The sequence below is a fragment of the Mus musculus genome, chromosome 16 (genome assembly GCF_000001635.26).
Source record: "Mus musculus strain C57BL/6J chromosome 16, GRCm38.p6 C57BL/6J".
NCBI lineage: Eukaryota > Metazoa > Chordata > Mammalia > Rodentia > Muridae > Mus > Mus musculus.
The window spans coordinates 54953189-54975481 of NC_000082.6; the positions used below are offsets into that span (position 1 = coordinate 54953189).

General features: G+C 40.5%; 1 non-coding gene across 1 annotated transcript; it reads left to right on the top strand.

Annotated features, from left to right (window-relative positions):
• Window positions 1-19242: 19242 nt before the first annotated feature.
• Gm22977 lies at window positions 19243-19349 on the top strand. Its single transcript, XR_003952043.1, has one exon. It is a non-coding gene; the product is annotated as a U6 spliceosomal RNA (small nuclear RNA).
• Window positions 19350-22293: the final 2944 nt, after the last annotated feature.

Below are 22293 nucleotides of genomic sequence, written 5' to 3' on the forward strand. Positions count from 1 at the left end.
CTGGTAATGCCTACAGACCAGATGATGGCTGTCTGGGAAATCAGTGGTTCAAATGAAAAGATTTTCATGTTCCTATACTCAGGAGTATTCTTGGATTAATATACATAGACTATAAAACCCTGGAAGCTCTCTAAACATTACTTCAAAATAAAAGAAACAATATGCCAATTCAATTTTTTTAAATTTTGGATTCTATCTTTAAATCATACAGAATATTTCTTTACATTATTTTTCTGTTCAATATTGGCAAAGAAAATAAAGCTTTCAGAGTGAGAATTTAAATGCCAAATACTGATACCAATTCATTCCCTTAGTAATATGGAATGAGCAGTTAGACAGTTAGATGATCAGTATTTTTAGTACATGTTCAATCTGAGAAAAATCATTACACTCTTACTAAAAACATTTGGATTTCTGTAATGTCTTTGTAATTAACAGATATCAATAGTGCCAACAATTACTCAATTCCTGCTCATGTGACCTGGTGTGAGGAGGAAATAAGTCACATCTGGCAGATACCTTTGTGAGGACAGATGCCAAAGAGGAGGGGTCCAGGTGGGAAAACCCTAAGCTGTTTGATCCATACTGCCAGTTCTAAATTGCAATGTTTGGCATCCATCTTTGTCTGGTATAACCCAGACAACATCCATATTTCTATGACTTTTTTTTTTCCTAGAGAGTGTTTATATAAAGCCTATCCAGGCAGGCAGTTTCTGGTCTAGGAGCCCCTTAGCTCTGCATGTACTCTAAAGTCAGTTTATCCCTAGGCGAAGGATGTTGCATCTGCAGGCACTCTGCCTGCCATTGTGCTTACTGCACTGGGCAGACGAAGGTCTTGTTCTATCTGTGTCCGCATTGGAACAGACCCTGAGTGTTCAAGAGAAATCAAATCTAAGTTGTCTATCGGGACAGACGGTTCAGGATTCATGTTTATGAGAACCGGTAGGAGGTGAGGGTGGTAAATGCACCTTACAGTAAAGGAAACAGAAAACACTGGCATGCAATTTTAGGTGCAACATACCTATTCCCATATCGATTGCTTCATGTATACTGGAGAAGCTTCTCAAGAACCTGTTCTATGAGCCCGGCGTGGTGGCACATGCCTTTAATCCCAGCACTTGGGAGGCAGAGGCAGGTGGATTTCTGAGTTCAAGGCCAGCCTGGTCTACAAAGTGAGATCCAGGACAGCCAGGCTATGCCTAACAGTGTACCAGGGGAGGAAGAGAATGTGTCATATGAGAAAAAGCTGAAAATACTTTAGATTAAAGCAATTGTCGACAGAATCATTTGTAAACTAAAGAATGCTATGAATCTTGATACTTGAAAATTTGAAATTTTCAAAACCAGCTCATAAAACTCTTGTGGTTTTATTAGTTCGTAGATACTAATGGGCAGCTAGCAGAATAAAAATCAACATATTTAATTCTAAGGGCAATCACCAGTCATATATGTGATACACACACAAGGTTGACAGTTCCTATAGCACATAATATAATATGCTTTCATATCAAGAATATGTTCTTGAAAACCCAAATTCCTAATAGCGAGTTGCTAATAGGGCATTTATTCCTTGTGTAGCTGTATGAATTCTGAAAGGAACAAATCTCTCTCTCTCTCTCTCTCTCTCTCTCTCTCTCTCTCTCTCTCTCTTACACACACACACACACACACACACACACACACACACACACACACACACACACCTTGCTAGTGAGAAGCAAACAGAAGGCTTCCCCACTGCGGTTATATTTGCATTGTGCTGATGAACATAACAAGCAAACAGGACTGTGCTTCTCTTGTTGTTTGCTGAGAGGGAAGAAAAGCACATCCTTAAATGTCACATCTAAGACACCAACATGTTATGTTGTCAGTCTTGAAAACGAAAACGAACTCCATCTTCGAATACAAACTCATACTAGGCTTCAGAACCTCAGAGCTCATTAGACACCACAGACACCATCAGGAGACATATTTTTGTATTTGCATCCATTTTTTATGTTGTTTCATCCTAGAAAGAAATCCTTTGTGCCTGAGCGTTGTGGATTTTATTACATGAAGTTCTCTGAAAACACAAGTCAGGGTCTTTTTATACTCCTCACAACTTCAAAATAGCATCAGATCCAGTCTCTAATAAGTTACCTTCAGATTTCAAGCCAGAACAAAGCAGACACAGTGGGGGAATGGCTGGCTGATTGCACCTGTGAAATGATCACCCTGCTCTCCAATTTAGCTCTCAGTCCCTTCTCCTCCGGCTTTACCAATCATTTGGTCCTTAATGGGTCTCTTCTGCTGTTTATCACTCTCTATCTCTATCAATTTTCATTGCTCTCTACAGCTTCTTTATCACTTTTTGTTGTCAAGAACATAACTACTTTTGGATCAGATGTTTGCCATAAATCCCTGAAATAGACACCCAGCCCATAAAGAATAGAAATGAATAGGCTAGTTTTAAATGTCACCAGCAGATAGTTCATCTCAGTAGGCGTGATTGTTAATACTCTCACATCTCTAGTTCAAAATTGAAATTTTTCCAGTGCCTCAGGCATAATTATTTTCCTTCAAATGACTTGGAAGCCAGCATCACAGCATCCACCTACACATCATATTTGACCAAAACAGTGACATAAAACAGAGGCACAAAAATCTATTTATGTATGCTCCTTGGTGTTGGCAGCCTTGATTTCTTAGGAAATATTATCTTATTCAGATGGAATAAGATTTGATAGCACTGGAAATTACTGACTTACTGACTTCTGCGTTATATTAATGTCCACATGTGGAAAAATGAGGTTTGTGATTGCAAATGCTGAAAAGACTGACAATGACACTGAGACTTTATATACCATATTTCAGCTGACAGCACAATTTAAGGTTGAGTTACATGCCCTTAAAATGAAAGCTTCCAATAGAAATGCTGACAAGCCCTTTACTTATATGGAAGTATTTGCCTCTAGAATAATAGCAATATATTATATTTAAATGGTTCCTTTTATAAAGCACTCTAAAAACTGTCAACCTGTATCCTTCTTCCTATACACATACCTTTTATGAAAGTCAATAGCAAAGCTATATATCTATTATTTATTTAGCTACTTATTACATATTTATTATATTTATGAGATTCGCCCATCGTTTATTAGCCTCTGGGCACCTTTGGAAAGTTTTAGAACAAAAAAAAAAAAAAAAAATAGAAAGAGAAGGAAAAGAAAAAAGGAAGAAGACAGACTGTATCATTATAATTTGCAAGTTATTTTAAGCATCAGGAAAAATAGACATATTGCTTCCAGTCATATTATCTTAGAAGTTCAACAGATCTTCACACTATACATTTCTGTAAAACAACGAACAAAGAAGCAAGTAAGCAAAACCACTTAATCCAATGTAATTGGGAACTACATAGGTTAGGAAAAAGACTGAAACAATAATACCAAATCATGCTAGTTTTCTTCCTAGACTTGTGCTTGTAGTTTGAAGCGCTGCTATATAGCTGAAGTTGATATCTGTGAAATACTATAGAGAAGTTTGCATGTATAAACTATTAAATTTTCCTAACCAATCCTGTAATGTTTTACTATTGTGTACTTAGGGCTGTGTGCATGTGTAAAACACTAATTCTCTAGTAGGACTGGTAGCCAGAAAAATCCCTGCAGGCCTTGGAATTTTATGATGTACTATATCATCTAAGGTTATTGTTTTTCCAAATGAAGTACTCTGACAGTAATATGCTCATCTGAATAGACTTTAAATCTGAGTTTCTTCTTTGGTATCTCCTTGGCTTTCTCACTGTGACTGATATATACGGACATACATACTCTCTCACACACACAGTTGGGGATAAACCCAGAGTAAACATCTTAATGTCTTTACAGAGAAGGAACCTCCTTCATATTATCTTAATTGAAATTACTTTGAGCTATTGAAATAAAACAATGCCCTTCAAATACAAATCCCCCTCTATCTTTCCAGGCAAAGTTGATTTGCCATGAGGTGGTTTATATCGTCTTTATTTTTCATTGCTATCTATGAACTCTGTGGGGAAAGCTTGACAATATTTCTAATTGTCAAGTGGTCAAACCAATCATTATATGCCACACTAGGTGTGGTAAAAACATTATTGGTTAAGTTGAGCTCTTAGTCATCAGAAAATCTAGATGTAATTGTAGTGAGCAAGGTCAATGAACACAAAGCAGGGGTCCACTGACCTTTGGAAGGTCATTATCAACCCCACAGTTCTGTTCCTTCAACTTCAAGTCAAAGTAATGTAGGCTTAACAAGTGCATTCATAGCTTAACATTGCCTGGAGTATTAGCAGAAAATTAGTATACACTGGATTTGTACATGGTCCATGGCATAAGAGCAAGCAGGTGGCTAGTTATATAAAATAAAGAAGAAATTGCCTTAAGCAAAATATTCATTTTTCATATGATTTTCCCCAGTGTGTGTGTGTCTCTAACTAGGCACAAATGTCAGCCTACTCATGTTTTGTAACTGAAACTGAGTGTATTTGCATGAGTTAGTCCAATGACAACTGGTCATAGATCAACATGAAACCGAAGGAGACCACAGGGTACAAGTCTAACATTATTTTGTCTCTCTCGAATGCAATTTTTGTCTCTTTAATTTTTTTTTTTGTAATTTCCTTCTGCAGTTATCTAAAATTCTAGAAACGATAGGTGTGATCAGTTATTGCCTTTATAAAATAAAACTGATACTTCTTCCAAGCAAGAGTGAGCTTTACAGGAGAAACCACTCTATAAAGAGATCATCCTCTAAACAAGGGTGCTTAGCCATGGTGGGGTGATCATATCCTGGAACAGGCATAACCATCCATGGGAACTATTGATTATAGAATCTGAGACATAACAACTCAGAAGTTTCCTTTGTTCCAGACTTGAGATAAGGATGAATCCAACCACTAACCTGTCCAGGGTTACCTTATCTGTCAACTAGAAAAATTCCAACTCTCTCCTTTTCGTTCCTTTTATATAAAATCACAATGTTTCTGTCAGCGTCTTGGAGACACACTTAAAGTCATCTATCCTTCCCAATGAGGCCATACTGAATACATTTTTCTCTACCCCTCAATACTGCTCAACACCTTGATTGGCATCCTGCGTTGGGAGGGCTTCACATGTTGGGACTGCTAAAAAACTGGGCTCTTTGACCTAAGACTCTGGTAACACTGCCAAAAGAGTCATATACTCATGAGCTACCTGTCCTGCTTACATACGTGTTCAGCTGCTCACTTGGATGCAAATGGCAGTTCTCCCATATTACACAAACAGGGCTGGACTCATGGGGGCAAATTAATGTCTCTGTACATGTGTGCTGCTTCAAAGGTCGCAATGAACAGGAATCTGACCTCCTTTGCTCTTTGTAAGTGAAAGACCCCTGAAGGGAGACCCTCACTCAAGTCTCGGGAAGGCATGCACCCAGTGAGACACTGAGACTGTACTTGCTGTAACCACACGAGGCTTTAATGGCACACAAACAAAGAAGGAGTGCTCAAACCAGATGCTGGGGTTGAGACTCATGCACCACGCAGGGGGTAAAGGAGTTCAACCCCGGCCTAAACTCTTTACAGGCTTATAAAGGCAAAAACCACAAACCAAAAGGGAAGAGTAGAAAGAATTGGTGTGGTTGTACATGATTGGCTCATTTAAATGTCAGCGGGGTGATTACAAGTTAACAGGGTAGTACAGTACATGCCAGCTAAGGCGTAGGGAGGCACAAGGGCCTGGGACTTATTGAAGTCAACAGGACATCTGGTTAATGTATGATTTATGGTGGGCTAGAGGGAGTCACTGCCTGGGAGGCGCCATCCTGCCAGATGGCCATTTAGTCAGTCCTGATAGCCCTGGCCAGTTCCTGCATTCTTTTCTTTATCTTTTTTTTCTTTTTTTTTCCCATTTTTATTAGGTATTTAGCTCATTTACATTTCCAATGTTATACCAAAAGTCCCCCATACCCACTCACCCCCACTCCCCCTTTTTGGCCCTGGCATTCCCCTGTACTGGGGCATATAAAGTTTGCGTGTCCAATGGACCTCTCTTTCCAGTGATGGCCGACTAGGCCATCTTTTGATACATATGCAGCTAGAGTCAAGAGCTCCGGGGAACTGGTTAGTTCATACTGTTGTTCCACCTATAGGGTTGCAGATCCCTTTAGCTCCTTGGGTACTTTCTCTAGCTCCTCCATTGGGAGCCCTGTGATCCATCCATTAGCTGACTGTGAGCATCCACTTCTGTGTTTGCTAGGCCCCGGCATAGTCTCACAAGAGACAGCTACATCTGGATCCTTTCGATAAAATCTTGCTAGTATATGCAATGGTGTCAAGGTTTGGATGCTGATTATGGGGTGGATCCCTGGATATGGCGGTCTCTACATGGTCCATCCTTTCATCTCAGCTCCAAACTTTGTCTTTGTAACTCCTTCCATGGGTGTTTTGTTCCCACTTCTAAGGAGGGGCATAGTGTCCACACTTCAGTCTTCATTCTTCTTGAGTTTCATGTGTTTAGCAAATTGTATCTTATATCTTGGGTATCCTAGGTTTGGGGCTAATATCCACTTATCAGTGAGTACATATTGTGTGAGTTCCTTTGTGAATGTGTTACCTCACTCAGGATGATGCCCTCCAGGTCCATCCATTTGCCTAGGAATTTCATAAATTCATTCTTTTTAATAGCTGAGTAGTACTCCATTGTGTAGATGTACCACATTTTCTGTATCCATTCCTCTGTTGAGGGGCATCTGGGTTCTTTCCAGCTTCTGGCTATTGTAAATAAGGCTGTTATGAACATAGTGGAGCATGTGTCCTTCTTACCAGTTGGGGCATCTTCTAGATATATGCCCAGGAGAGGTATTGCTGGATCCTCCGGTAGTACTATGTCCAATTTTCTGAGGAACCACCAGACTGATTTCCAGAGTGGTTGTACAAGCCTGCAATCCCACCAACAATGGAGGAGTGTTCCTCTTTCTCCACATCCACGCCAGCATCTGCTGTCACCTGAATTTTTGATCTTAGCCATTCTGACTGGTGTGAGGTGGAATCTCAGGGTTGTTTTGATTTGCATTTCCCTGATGATTAAGGATGTTGAACATTTTTTCAGGTGCTTCTCTGCCATTAGGTATTCCTCAGGTGAGAATTCTTTGTTCAGTTCTGAGCCCCATTTTTTAATGGGGTTATTTGATTTTCTGAAGTCCACCTTCTTGAGTTCTTTATATATGTTGGATATTAGTCCCCTATCTGATTTAGGATAGGTAAAGATCCTTTCCCAATCTGTTGGTGGTCTTTTTGTCTTATTGACAGTGTCTTTTGCCTTGCAGAAACTTTGGAGTTTCATTAGGTCCCATTTGTCAATTCTCGATCTTACAGCACAAGCCATTGCTGTTCTGTTCAGGAATTTTTCCCCTGTGCCCATATCTTCAAGGCTTTTCCCCACTTTCTCCTCTATAAGTTTCAGTGTCTCTGGTTTTATGTGAAGTTCCTTGATCCACTTAGATTTGACCTTATTACAAGGAGAAAAATATGGATCAATTCGCATTCTTCTACATGATAACAACCAGTTGTGCAAGCACCAATTGTTGAAAATGCTGTCTTTCTTCCACTGGATGGTTTTAGCTCCCTTGTCGAAGATCAAGTGACCATAGGTGTGTGGGTTCATTTCTGGGTCTTCAATTCTATTCCATTGGTCTACTTGTCTGTCTCTATACCAGTACCATGCAGTTTTTATCACAATTGCTCTGTAGTAAAGCTTTAGGTCTGGCATGGTGATTCCACCAGAAGTTCTTTTATCCTTGAGAAGACTTTTTGCTATCCTAGGTTTTTTGTTATTCCAGACGAATTTGCAAATTGCTCCTTCCAATTCGTTGAAGAATTGAGTTGGAATTTTGATGGGGATTGCATTGAATCTGTAGATTGCTTTTGGCAAGATAAAATAAAATAAAATAAAAATACAATGTTGATCCTGCCAATCCATGAGCATGGGAGATCTTTCCATCTTCTGAGATCTTCTTTAATTTCTTTCTTCAGAGATTTGAAGTTTTTATAATACAGATCTTTCACTTCCTTAGTTAGAGTCACGCCAAGATATTTTATACTATTTGTGACTATTGAGAAGGGTGTTGTTTCCCTAATTTCTTTCTCAGCCTGTTTATTCTTTGTATAGAGAAAGGCCATTGACTTGTTTGAGTTTATTTTATATCCAGCTACTTCACCGAAGCTGTTTATCAGGTTTAGGAGTTCTCTGGTAGAATTTTTAAGGTCACTTATATATACTATCATATCATCTGCAAAAAGTGATATTTTGACTTCCTCTTTTCCAATTTGTATCCCCTTGATCTCCTTTTGTTGTCGAATTGCTCTGGCTAATACTTCAAGTACTATGTTGAAAAGGTAGGGAGAAAGTGGGCAGCCTTGTCTAGTCCCTGATTTTAGTGGGATTGCTTCCAGCTTCTCTCCATTTACTTTGATGTTGGCTACTGGTTTGCTGTAGATTGCTTTTATCATGTTTAGGTATGGGCCTTGAATTCCTGATCTTTCCAAAACTTTTATCATGAATGGGTGTTGAATCTTGTCAAATGATTTTTCTGCATCTAACGAGATGATCATGTGGTTTTTGTCTTTGAGTTTGTTTATATAATGGATTACATTGATGGATTTTCGTATATTAAACCATCCCTGCATCCCTGGAATAAAACCTACTTGGTCAGGATGGATGATTGTTTTAATGTGTTCTTGGATTCGGTTAGCGAGAATTTTATTGAGTATTTTTGAATCGATATTCATAAGAGAAATTGGTCTGAAGTTCTCTATCTTTGTTGGGTCTTTCTGTGGTTTAGGTATCAGAGTAATAGTGGCTTCATAAAATGAGTTGGATAGAGTACCTTCTACTTCTATTTTGTGAAATAGTTTGTGCAGAACTGGAATTAGATCTTCTTTGAAGGTCTGATAGAACTCTGCACTAAACCCATCTGGTCCTGGGCTCTTTTTGGTTGGGAGACTATTAATAACTGCTTCTATTTCTTTAGGTGATATGGGACTGTTTAGATGGTCAACTTGATCCTGATTCAAATTTGGTACCTGGTATCTGTCCAGAAATTTGTCCATTTTGTCCAGGTTTTCCAGTTTTGTTGAGTATAGCCTTTTGTAGAAGGATCTGATGGTGTTTTGGATTTCTTCAGGATCTGTTGTTATGTCTCCCTTTTCATTTCTGATTTTGTTAATTAGGATTTTGTCCCTGTGCCCTTTATTGAGTCTAGCTAAGGGTTTATCTATCTTGTTGATTTTCTCAAAGAACCAACTCCTCATTTGGTTAATTCTTTGAATAGTTCTTCTTGTTTCCACTTGGTTGATTTCACCCCTGAGTTTGATTATTTCCTGCCGTCTACTCCTCTTGGGTGAATTTGCTTCCTTTTTTTCTAGGGCTTTTAGATGTGTTGTCAAGCTGCTGGTATGTGCTCTCTCCCGTTTCTTCTTGGAGGCACTCAGAGCTATGAGTTTCCCTCTTAGAAATGCTTTCATTGTGTCCCATAGGTTTGGATACGTTGTGGCTTCATTTTCATTAAACTCTAAAAAGTCTTTAATTTCTTTCTTTATTCCTTCCTTGACCAAGGTATCATTGAGAAGAGTGTTATTCAGTTTCCACGTGAATGTTGGCTTTCCATTATTTATGTTGTTATTGAAGATCAGTCTTAGGCCATGGTGATCTGATAGGATACATGGGACAATTTCAATATTTTTGTATCTGTTGAGGCCTATTTTGTGACCAATTATATGGTCAATTTTGGAGAAGGTCCCGTGAGGTGCTGAGAAGAAGGTATGTCCTTTTGTTTTAGGATAAAATGTTCTGTAGATATCTGTCAGGTCCATTTGTTTCATAACTTCTGTTAGTTTCACTGTGTCCCTGTTTAGTTTCTGTTTCCACGATCTGTCCTTTGAAGAAAGTGGTGTGTTGAAGTCTCCCACTATTATTGTGTGAGGTGCAATGTATGCTTTGAGCTTTACTAAAGTGTCTCTAATGAATGTGGCTGCCCTTGCATTTGGTGCGTAGATATTCAGAATTGAGAGTTCCTCTTGGAGGATTTTACCTTTGATGAGTATGAAGTGTCCCTCCTTGTCTTTTTTGATAACTTTGGGTTGGAAGTCGATTTTATCCGATATTAAAATGGCTACTCCAGCTTGTTTCTTCAGTCCATTTGCTTGGAAAATTGTTTTCCAGCCTTTCACTCTGAGGTAGTGTCTGTCTTTTTCCCTGAGATGGGTTTCCTGTAAGCAGCAGAATGTTGGGTCCTGTTTGTGTAGCCAGTCTGTTAGTCTATGTCTTTTTATTGGGGAATTGAGTCCATTGATATTAAGAGATATTAAGGAAAAGTAATTGTTGCTTCCTTTTATTTTTGTTGTTAGAGTTGGCATTCTGTTCTTGTGGCTGTCTTCTTTTTGGTTTGTTGAATGATTACTTTCTTGGTTGTTCTAGGGCGTGATTTCTGTCCTTGTATTGCTTCTTTTCTGTTATTATCCTTTGAAGGGCTGGACTCGTGGAAAGATATTGTGTGAATTTGTTTTTGTCGTGGAATACTTTGGTTTCTCCATCTATGGTAATTGAGAGTTTGGCCGGGTATAGTAGCCTGGGCTGGCATTTGTGTTCTCTTAGTGTCTGTATAACATCTGTCCAGGCTCTTCTGGCTTTCATAGTCTCTGGTGAAAAGTCTGGTGTAATTCTGATAGGCCTTCCTTTATATATTACTTGACCTTTCTCCCTTACTGCTTTTAATATTCTATCTTTATTTAGTGCATTTGTTGTTCTGATTATTATGTGTCGGGAGGAATTTCTTTTCTGGTCCAGTCTATTTGGAGTTCTGTAGGCTTCTTGTATGATCATGGGCATCTCTTTTTTTATGTTTGGGAAGTTTTCTTCTATTATTTTGTTGAAGATATTAGCTGGCCCTTTAAGTTGAAAATCTTCATTCTCATCAATTCCTATTATCCGCAGGTTTGGTCTTCTCATTGTGTCCTGTATTTCCTGGATGTTTTGAGCTAGGATCCTTTTGCATTTTGTATTTTCTTTGACTGTTGTGTCGATGTTCTCTATGGAATCTTCTGCACCTGAGATTCTCTCTTCCATTTCTTGTATTCTGTTTCTGATGCTCGAATCTATGGTTCCAGATCTCTTTCCTAGGGTTTCTATCTCCAGCGTTGCCTCGCTTTGGGTTTTCTTTATTGTGTCTACTTCCCCTTTTAGTTCTAGTATGGTTTTGTTCATTTCCATCACCTGTTTGGATGTGTTTTCCTGTTTTTCTTTAATGATTTCTACCTGTTTGGCTGTGTTTTCCTGCTTTTCTTTAAGGGCCTGTAACTCTTTAGCAGTGCTCTCCTGTAATTCTTTAAGTGACTTTTGAAAGTCCTTCTTGATGTCCTCTATCATCATCATGAGAAATGTTTTTAAATCTGTGTCTAGATTTTCGGTTGTGTTGGGGTGCCCAGGACTAGGTGGGGTGGGAGTGCTGCGTTCTGATGATGGTGAGTGGTCTTGATTTCTGTTAGTAGGATTCTTACGTTTGCCTTTCGCCATCTGGTAATCTCTGAAGCTAGCTGTTTTAGTTGTCACTGTTAAGAGCTGGTTCTTCATGTGACTCTGTTAGCCTCTATAAGCAGACCTGGAGGGTAGCACTCTCCTTAGTTTCAGTGTGCAGAGTATTCTCTGCAGGCAAGCTCTCTTCTTGCAGGGCAGGTACCCAGATATCTGGTGTTCGAACCAGACTCCTGGCAGAAGTTGTGTTCCACTCACTAGAGGTCTTAGGATTCTGTGTGGAATCCTGTGTGGGCCCTTGCGGGTGTCAGGCGACTCGGCTGGCAAGGTAGCCCGGGGCTCGAGTGGAGTGGAAGGGACTTGTGCCCCAGATCAGGCCCGGGTAGCCTGCTTCCCTATGTACCTCAGTCTCAGGTTCTGTGCAATTGGATTGGGGCAGGCGCTGTGTTCCACTCACCAGAGGTCTTAGGATCCAGTGGGAAATCCTGTGTGGGCCCTTGCGGGTGTTGGGCGAGACTCTGCTGGCAAGGTAGACCGGGGCTCGAGTGGAGCGGAAGGGGCTTGTGCCCCAGATCAGGCCCAGGTAGCCTGCTTCCCTATGTACCTCAGTCTCAGGTTCTGTGCAATTGGATTGGGGCAGGTGCTGTGTTCCACTCACCAGAGGTCTTAGGATCCCGTGGGGAGTCCTGTGTGGGCCCTTGCGGGTGTTGGGCAAGACTCTGCTGGCAAGGTAGCCCAGGGCTCAAGTCCTTTTCTTTATCTTTTATGGCCGGACATTCTCAGCTACAGGGTGGGTCTGGCTGTGCCTGGACTCGAATGGGTCTGTTCTTCACAACATTTAGCCCTGAATTTTTGAACTTAGATACCACAATGCTATAAGACCCAAAATTATAAATTTTACTCTTCATAAGAAGTTTCCAGAAGGCTGAGCAGGAACAACCTAAAAGGCACAACATAGGTTTTGTGGCCCAAAACTCACATAAGCCAGACAAACCTGTCAGATTCAAAGGAAACTTCATTTTCTCAAATTCCAAATGCAGACTGGACAAGTGGCTTTCATTGGTTGGTGTCTAGTAGCATACCAAAGCACATGTTAGCTTCCATGTTCCTTCAGAATTCAAGGACCTGTTTCCCATTTCAAAGCTCATGTTGGCCTCCTAGCATTTCTTACCAAATCTAAAGTCACTCGAGCTCACGGGCATCCCGATCCCCTTAGCTACCCATTCTCCTTATAACCCTGCTATTTTCAATATGTGCTGCTTGCCTCTCTGCCTCTCTGCCTCTGGTCTCTGTCTGTGTCTCTATCCCTCTCTCCATGTGTGTGTGTGTGTGTGTGTGTGTGTGTGTGTGTGTGTGTTCTTTTACTCTGCTCCTGTTTCTCCAATGGCCAAGTCCAGTCTGCTGGCTATGTTCAATCTAATTCTTTCTCTTTATGCTCTGGCCTCTTCCTGATATCTCTAGCTTTCCTCTCTCTCATATCTACAATAAAATCCTTCCCCTTAAACACACTATGGAGTGGTCATGTAATCAGTTTATGCAACACCTTGACCTTCAAGAGAAGCTTCGTGTAAGGTAACTCAAGTGTAGAATGAGGAAGCAAGCAATGGATCCCTTGCCCATTTGCCTACAGACCTCTGCAAGTTGTGCTTTTCACTTTTTCCTCTATAAAAGCTCACTTATCCATCCCTGGTCTCTCATTTTACTCTGCATGGGGATACCTGCTGTCTTAGTGGTCTCATTCAGTGGCATAGATTGTTCCATTTCTCTAGCCGCAGGAGCTGGAGCCTGCACCTTTAGCATCTTTGAGAGCCATGTAAAACCCAAACCATAACATGTAGTTGATATTTATGCCTGAAACTCTATGGCTTTTAGAACAAGTCTTAGATATGATCTCAGCCTAATTCCTTATCCCCTCCCAGACTTCAAATTGGCTTAAGGCTAACTCAAAATTTATCCCTCTCCTTGTATTTCTTCTCCCATAGCATGCCCCTTCTTCCTTCAGTCCTTGTTACAGAGCCTGACATAAGAGGTCTGTAAGCCTGCTGAAGTGTGGCTGTGATAGGGAGAGATTTACATGTCTTCTTTCTTCCTTTTCTAAAGCATTATTTCACTGTCTCAGTGTCAGTCATTCAGGGAACTCTTAGACAAGGGATTTTTTAAAAGTTAACAGCACCAGATTACAAGAAGCTGTATCAAAAAAAAAAAAAAACCTTAAAGTTTTATTAATACTTCCTGTGATTGCAGATGTTCATTTAAAAATAGAAACACATTAATAATTGGAGGCCTTATTTAAGTCATTTGCATTCTATTTGTGAAGAAAAATAAATAAAGCCAAAAAGCAAAGGAAGGAGCAAAAACATCAAAGCCGGTAAAGGAGGATAGCCACCTCTCTGTGGGATTTCTCTCCTTTAGGGGCCTTCCTTTAGCACAACAGGTGGCCAACAGGAATTTTGATCCCATTATCTTACAAGTGCAGGAAGCTTTGCACCTGAGGCCCCTAGGGTGCTCTCCACAGGCCTTCTGCTATTCCTCTGTTATTTTGCAAGCATTGCAGCCAAGAATGCTATTATTCTGGTTTACACAGTAGTTCTCTGCTGTGAATTCCAAACTCTAGACTTTTTTTTTTTCAAATTGGCAAGTGTAGGAGGAGGAATAACCCTCACATCTTCTTGCTCTTGGGCAAGTTTTGCCTCTTGCAGGACTTTAAGGCTACTGTGTCTCTATAGCCGCGATGCTCAACCTGTGGATCACAATCCTTTAAAGTTGCATATCAGATATCCTGCATATCATATATTTACATTACAATCCATAACAGTAACAAAATTACAGTTATGAAATTCCTGGGGGTAGTGAAAATGTCAGCTTAGGAACTTTGGGGAGGTCATGAAACACTCACCCCTCCGGAAGAGAGAGGCATTTCTCAGACCACAGGGCAGGAACTGACCTGTGGGTGGGGACACATTCTGCAGGACTGACTGTTGCCCACCTTCAGACAAGGGAAGTCCTTGTCACCTCATTCCCTAAAGACCAATCAGTTTAAAGGATACACTGTTCTGCCAATCATATTGTGCCTAGTTGCTGATGCTCTATTCTGCCCCTAGAAACCATACAAAAACTCGCCCTCCTGTGTACTGGGGGTTGCCACCTCTCCTTCAGGTCTGGGACAACCCCAGTGCACTGGAACAATAAATTCCTCTTGCTTTTTGTATCCATCCTGGCTCCATGTGGTTCACTCAGGAGGTCTCCGGTAAGCTAAGGCTACCCGGAGCTAAGGCATTAGGAAGGTTGAGAACCACTGCTCTAGTTTCACATATAGGGTTACTGATTGCTGGTTCCCTCCTTCCAGGGATAGAAACATAAGCCTGTTTCTTTCTGTTTCCTCTTCTTTAATGTGGGGAATGCTATTCTAAGGGATGTATATTTCTACTGCCTGCTCTGCTGTGAATGAGTAACAAACTGATACTGAAGAGCAAAACCTTATAATTTTGGGTCTTATAGCATTGTGGTATCTAAGTTCAAGAAATTCAGGGCTGAAGAATAGACCCAGGCGGGTCCAGGCACAGCCAAACCCATCCTGTAGCTAAGAATGTCCGGCCATAAAAGATAAAAAAGAGAATGCAGGAACTAGCCAGGGCTGTCAGGACAGACCAAATGGCCATCTGGCAGGATGGCGCCTCTCTATAGCCCCCCATAAATCATACATTGACCAGGTGTCCTGCTGACCTCGAGAAGTCCCAAGCCCTTGTTCCTCCCTACACCTTAGCCGGCACATACTACCCTGTTAATTTGTAATCACCCCGCTGATATTTAAATAAGCCAATCATGTGTAACTGTGCAAATTCTTTAGGTTCCCCCCTTTTGGTTTGTGGATTTTGCCTTTATAAGCCTGTAAAAAGTTTGGGCCGGGGTCGAACTCCCCTGCCCCCTGCGCGGTGCATGAGTTTGACCCCAGCATGCTGGCTTGAGAGCTCCTTTGTTGTTTGTGTGATTGTGTGTGCCATTAAAGCCTCGTGTAGTTACAGCGAGTTCAGTCTCAGCATCCTACTGGGTGCGCGCCTCCCCGAGGAGGGACTCCCCGCGGGGGTCTTTCAATACTAAATCATAAATACTTGATAATTGTCCAAGGTAGGCAATTTTGAACATAAGCCTTGCTTGGGTAGCACCAACTTCAAATCAGAGGACAGCAGAGACATCTCACACGTGGATTTTGTCACATTTCTCATGCCAAAGTATCTCTGAGATCTGATGTCACCCATCAGCCCCACTTGAAGCACACTCTTCCTCTTACCCTCAGCTGATTAGAGTGGCACATATTTACTCACTTGTTGTTCCTGAAAGGCTCTGAGATCAAGGCAAGGAGGGAGTGTAGAAGTCTTACAGGATCAATCTCTTGCCATTGCCTAACCGAGGGCTTGATACAGGAGGCATTCAATTAATTTCTGTTGTGCAAATAAATAACGGAGTTCTTGCTAACATGATTGTCTCTGTCATGTACCTTTGTAGCAGAGCTACTGAGTTTACAAGAAAAATTAGTTTTCCTTAGTGTACAACTAGCTAGAGGTTGAAAGAGTAGCTCTAACTAGACTTTTATGGAGCTGAAACACTACCTGGTGAGTGAAAAAAAATCTCCTTTCCTCACAGGCAAATGCAATTGCAAAGCTAACAGAGTTTGAGGAAGATTTTATTAATCATGACATCCGGTTAGAACAAGCCTTTGTGGAAATCCAGGCAAATAAATTATAGGCGTAGCAAAAATGGCAAGGCAGCTGCAAGTACTGAAACCCACTGACATAAAAACCAAAGCTCTCATCTTAAAAGCAGTTTATCTGGAGTGACCATGCTCCAGGAACACACATGGAGGTTACCCCAAATTCCACATTACACCATGGAAGCCACTTCATGAAGTCTTTATATTTTTTTCAGAGCAAAGAAAGACATAATTAAAAGCAAGTTTAAAATGTAATAGTGGGTACATCAGAGCCAAGGAGATATGGGCAGCTTATCTATAGTCCTAAAATGCTATCTGCACACAATCTTAGCTTTTGGATAGGCAGAAACTAGTTAATACCTTCTAAGAGGTTTTTATTTATTATTACAAGTTGTTAGTTCAGATACAGTGTCAGGCAAGGAGTGGTTGTGCTGGAAGGCTAAAACTATAAGGTAATTAGCCTCTGAACCTGGAAAATTCCAGTCTCTTCACAGTACTACCCTTCTAATCTCTTCTGACACAGACTCCTTCCAGTAGTTTATTTATTTATTTTTTGTCCATAGACAGACAGACTCAGCTTCTTTTCAGGAATTTTTATTCTTGGGACCTTAAATCTTCGAGTTAGTCTTTACCATCTTAAGGAATGGCTTTTTAAAGAAATAGGCACCTCTTTCAAGTTATCCTCTTTCCCCTTTGGGAATCCAAACTGAATTCATGCTTGTCTTTCCTGACCTCCCCACTCCCATAGCTCTTAGCTGCTTTACACATGGTGCATGTAAAAGGGCTAAAGGGCAGAAACCCAACCAGGAGGAGACAGAAATAGAGCTCCATGCCATCATACAGCAAGGTCAAAATACAAAGGGCTGTTCTTCTAAGCGTCAGTCTCTCCTGGGAAGATCATTTTCAGCTGATACTTCACTATCCCAAAGGAGCAACACCTAACAGACCTGATAGCCTGAGCACACTGAGGATATAGCATTGATCAATAGAGAGGATGGGGACAAAGAGAAATTCCCAGGAGCTGTAAAGACAAGGTGAGTCTAAGGCGGCTGTTCCCCTCCCCTGGAGAGGTTCCCAGAACAGCACCATGGACATCATCACTGGTTTCCGTAGAGCTGCATATCCTTGGGCTCACTCCAAGTCTTCAGAATCCGAAATTCTGGGGGTGGTACTCAGCTATCTTTAGTTCAACAAACCACTCAGGCGATTCTGATGCGCAGGGAAGCTTCAGAACATTTCATCCGAAGTCATAAGTAGGAAGGGCAGCCATTTATTAGAACCATATAGGAGACACTAATTAATGCAGCTGTATGATTAGGAAAATGCTACTAAAATCGGCAGTAAGTGGAACTGCAGATGCGTTAGTGAACCTGATATAAGAAAGCATCAGGGGCATAGGAAAAAGTGATTCTTTTCCCCCTCCACTGTAAGGGTCAGGAGCTGACATGACACATGCAGCAAAAGCTAGAAAAAGGGAAAGCAGAGAAAGGCTACCAATTTGCATACTGCCTCACTGTACTGTAAATAGCATAGCTATGATCAACAAGCACACACACAGAGAGAGAGAGAGAGAGAGAGAGAGAGAGAGAGAGAGAGAGAGAGAGAGCAGAAAGTTCAAGGAATTTCTTTCAGAGTCCAATTGCTTAAATTAGGTCACAAATGTCTCATATTACTGCACTTTACACTGCTATGTGAAAATGATTTGGTATGAGAGTAGTCAAACTGCTATAAGGAAAATCTAATGTCTGTGAGTCAACTCAATATTTTAGAAACATTTCATTGCATTTCATTGTGAAGGATGAGGTCATGGAAGTCACTGGACAGAACGGGAGAAAAGGATGATTTGACAGCTCGGACCACGTACATGCTTTCATCCTAGCAGAGCAATGAGACTGAGAGCCTAGCTATCCCACGCCAGAACGAAAATCGATGATGGGTGGATTGATGCTTTACAAGATGAAAATGAAAACTTTAATAATTGTCAGATTGATTTCTGAATTTGGAGTTAGGGAGAAGGAAGTAACCTTTAAAATTTTCCCAACTGCCTTCCTTGACAGATTAACTACAAAAAGCAGAGAAAAGTATATTAATATCTATATCTCAATATAATTATCGAAAAACTCAGAGAATAGCTAAATTCAAAAGTGGGCTTTAAATTCATACTCGAATACTATGGCACTATTGCAAGGACAAAACCTTTTCCTGCCCATCCTGAATTGGAAGATAAACTAACAATTGAAAAGCACACTAGTTGAGTTATGTGACAAATGATCCTTCAAAAGTGAAGATCAAAAGAAGAGAGAAATCTGTATATCTGGATGCTTACATTTGATGAACCATGAACATTCATGGAGAAATATCATTGAAGAAAATAAAACAAGGGGAAATAACTGGGACACAATGAGGACTTTCAGGTTCATTTTGATGGTTGTGTATCCTTGGCTATCTGCCTATTGGGAGGAATTTCTCCAATAAGCATACTAATGCATGTTTCTGGGCAAAGAGGGAGGAGAAAGTGATAGTGCAGTCCTGCTTCTCCTGTTTCTTCAAATGCTGAGGTGAAAGCCTTGTTGAATTCCTAATAGGAGAAAGAGCAGAATGCAGTACAGTTACTCGTGATTTAGTGGATCATTAGAAGAGTAGGTGGGCCATGTGATAGTTGATGACAAAGTTGGCTTGTATGTGAAGCCAACTTCAAAGCTCCTTTCCTGTGATGCAGCAGGATTCCCAGATGACAAAACTCAAGGAGAAAGTTCACGACAACTGGGGAATATCTTTTAATGCTTCTATCTTTGAAAGGAAAGGTGAGTCAGAGGAAGCCTTGACTTGTACTTGTTAAGTACCTTTTACACAAAATAATATGTGTACCAAAGTATTATATTTTGGAATTCTTTATATTGTTTTCCTTCAAATAAAAGGAAATGTTATGAAACAAAATATTACTAATGAGAAAAAATTGAAAACAATATGGATTTGAATTAATAATGTGTTTATAGGAAGTATCCTATGCTCGCTTCAGCATCACATATACTAAAATTGGAACAATACAGAGAAGATTAGCATGGCCCCTGCACAAGGATGACATGTAAATTCATGAAGTATTCCATATTTTTCCAAGTCCATAAAGGCAGACTTATCAGTATTACAATGGACTTCTCACCAGAGACTATGGAAGCTAGAAGATCCTGGGCAGATGTCATACATACCCTAAGAGAACACAAATGTCAGCCCAGACTACTATACCCAGCAAAACTCTCAATTACCATAGATGGAGAAAACCAGTTATTCCATGAGAAAAACAAATGTACACAATATCTCTCCACTAATTCAGCCCTACAAAAGATAATAGATGGAAAACTCCAACACAAGAAGGGAAGCCACACCCTAAAAAAAGCAAGAAAGTAATCTTCTTTCAACAAACCAAAAAGAAGATAACCACAAAAAAAACCCATAATTCCACCGATAACAACAGAAGTAACAGGAAGCAACAATCAGTTTTCCTTAATATCTCTTAATATCAATGGACTCAGTTTCCTAATAAAAAGACATAGACTAACAGACGGCTATGCAAATAGGACCCCAGCATATTGCTGCATAAAGGAAATGAACCTCAATGTCAAAGATAACACTACCTCAGAGTTAAGGGCTGCAAAACAAGTTTCCAAGCAAATGTTCTCAAGAAACCAGCTGGACTAGCCATTCTAATATGGGATGAAATAGACTTTCAACCAAAAGTTATCAAAAAGGACAAGGAAGGACACTTCATACTCATCAAAGGAAAAAATCTACCAAGAAGAACTATTTTTTTCAATTTTTTAAAATTAATTTATTTCATGTATGTGAGTACACTGTAGCTGTCTCAGACACACCAGCAGAGGGCATCAGATCTCATTCCAGATGGTAGCGAGCCACCATATGGTGGCTGGAATTGAACTCAGGATCTCTGGAAGAGTAGTTAATGCTCTTAACCGATGAGCCATCTCTCCAGTCCCCTTTTTCAATTTTTTTTATTAGATATTTCTTCATTTACATTTCAAATGCTATCCCGAAAGTCCCCTAAACCCTCCCTCCACCCTGTTCCCCTACCCACCCACTCCCACTTCTTGGCCCGGGCATTAAAATTTGCAAGACCAAGGGGCCTCTCTTCCCAATGATGGCCGACTAGGCCATCTTCTGATACATATACAGCTAGAGACATGAACTCTGGGGTTACTGGTTAGTTCATATTGTTGTTCTACCTATAGGGTTGCAGACCCATTCAGCTCCTTGGGTGCTTTCTCTAGCTCCTCCATTGGGGGGCCCTGTGTTCCATCCAATAGATGACTGTGAGCATCCATTTCTGTATTTGCCAGGCATTGGCATAGCCTCACAAGAAACAGCCTTACCAGGGTCCTGTCAGCATGTGCAATAGTGTCTGCGTTTGATGGCTGATTATGGGATGGATCCCCAGGTGGGGTAGTCTCTGGATAGTCCATCCTTTCATCTTAGCTCCAAACTTTGTCTCTGCAACTCCTTCCATGGGTATTTTGTTAGTGCACACCTTTAATCCTAGGTCTTGGAAGGCAAAGGAAGGCAGATCTCTCTGTGAGTTCAAGCCTAGCCTGGCCTACAAACAAGTTCCAGAACAGTCAGGACTACACACAGAGAAACTGTCTCAAAAAACATGAAAACAACAAATAGACACAAATAAACAAAAAAAAATGGTAAGAAAACAAAGAAATAAGATTGGGAAGATAGAGGTGAGAGCGGAGAAAAGACAGAGAGAAAAAGGGAGGGAGAAGAAAGGTTTGAAGTTTCAGCTTTCCAGTTTCTGCAACAAATCCCTGACACAATCAACATAGAAAATTTTCATTTACTAAGGATTTCATTGTTGTTGTTGTTGTTGTTGGTGGTGGTGGTGGTGGTGGTGGTGGTGGTTTGCATGTGAGTGGTGTGTGTGTGAGTGTGTGTGTGTTGGATTGTTTGTGTGTTAGGGGTATGGGCATGTTCAAGTCATGGGTCACTTGTGGCCTTCAGAGGACAGCTTGTATGTGGGGGATGAATTACCATGCCCTCAGGCTTGGCAACAAGTGCCTTTCTGGTGCCATGTCACCAGTTTTGCCCTCACTATTTTGAGGTTCCCACACAGTATCATTTAGCATCATCACAAGGACCACAGAGCAGAACAAAGCTGCTCACTTGCTGGTGAGAATGTGAAAGAGAACAAAAAGAAGAGGGGTCCCACATACTCTCTTGGGGCCATGTCTCCCGTGGCCTAAAAACCTCCAAATAAGATCCATTCCTGAACATTCCCACAAGATCACAAAGGAACTAAGCTGTCACTAGTTTTCTAAATATAGGTCTTCAGAGAGAATTCTAGATACAAGCAAAGCAGAGGGGAAAAGAATAAAAGTAAAATAAAGATGTACCAACATGGGGATACTTTTTCTTGAATTTATTAAACACTTAGGGTTAAGAATTTTTAAATTCTGGCAACAGGATGGGAATTGATATGATATTCCATTAAATATATTTATCAGCCTAGTCTGCTAAATCTATGATGAACTATATTTATTCTATGCTAAGCCTGTGATAGACTATGGTGCTTTCATTCACAGTATTCATGAAGGTGGTAGTAAATCCATCCCTGACTGGATTGACCTTCTATTCTGATTAATGAAAGCTTTCATACCAGAAGGTCATCTTCCAAAAGTCAGGGTCAAGGTCTAAAGCATAATAAATGGAAATATGTGGATTCCAGTGATAGAGTCACCATAAAACTTCCAAATTCTTTAGACTCCAGACTCCTCACTCGTGTTATATGATATAATAGGATTTTGCTGTAAACTTGGAAGGCTAAAATATTGTAACAATCCCTCAGCTCATTGATACAATGTAATATGAATTCTCACCCCACCCTACCCCTGCCCACCCTGAGAGGTATCATCTCAGAACAACTGACAGAAAATTCTTCTGGTTATCAGAGATGCAACTATTAGCTAATGATTCATACATCTTCAATATCAATTAGAAAACAAAACCCCATTCTGATAGGGCTTTATGTAATAATGTATAACA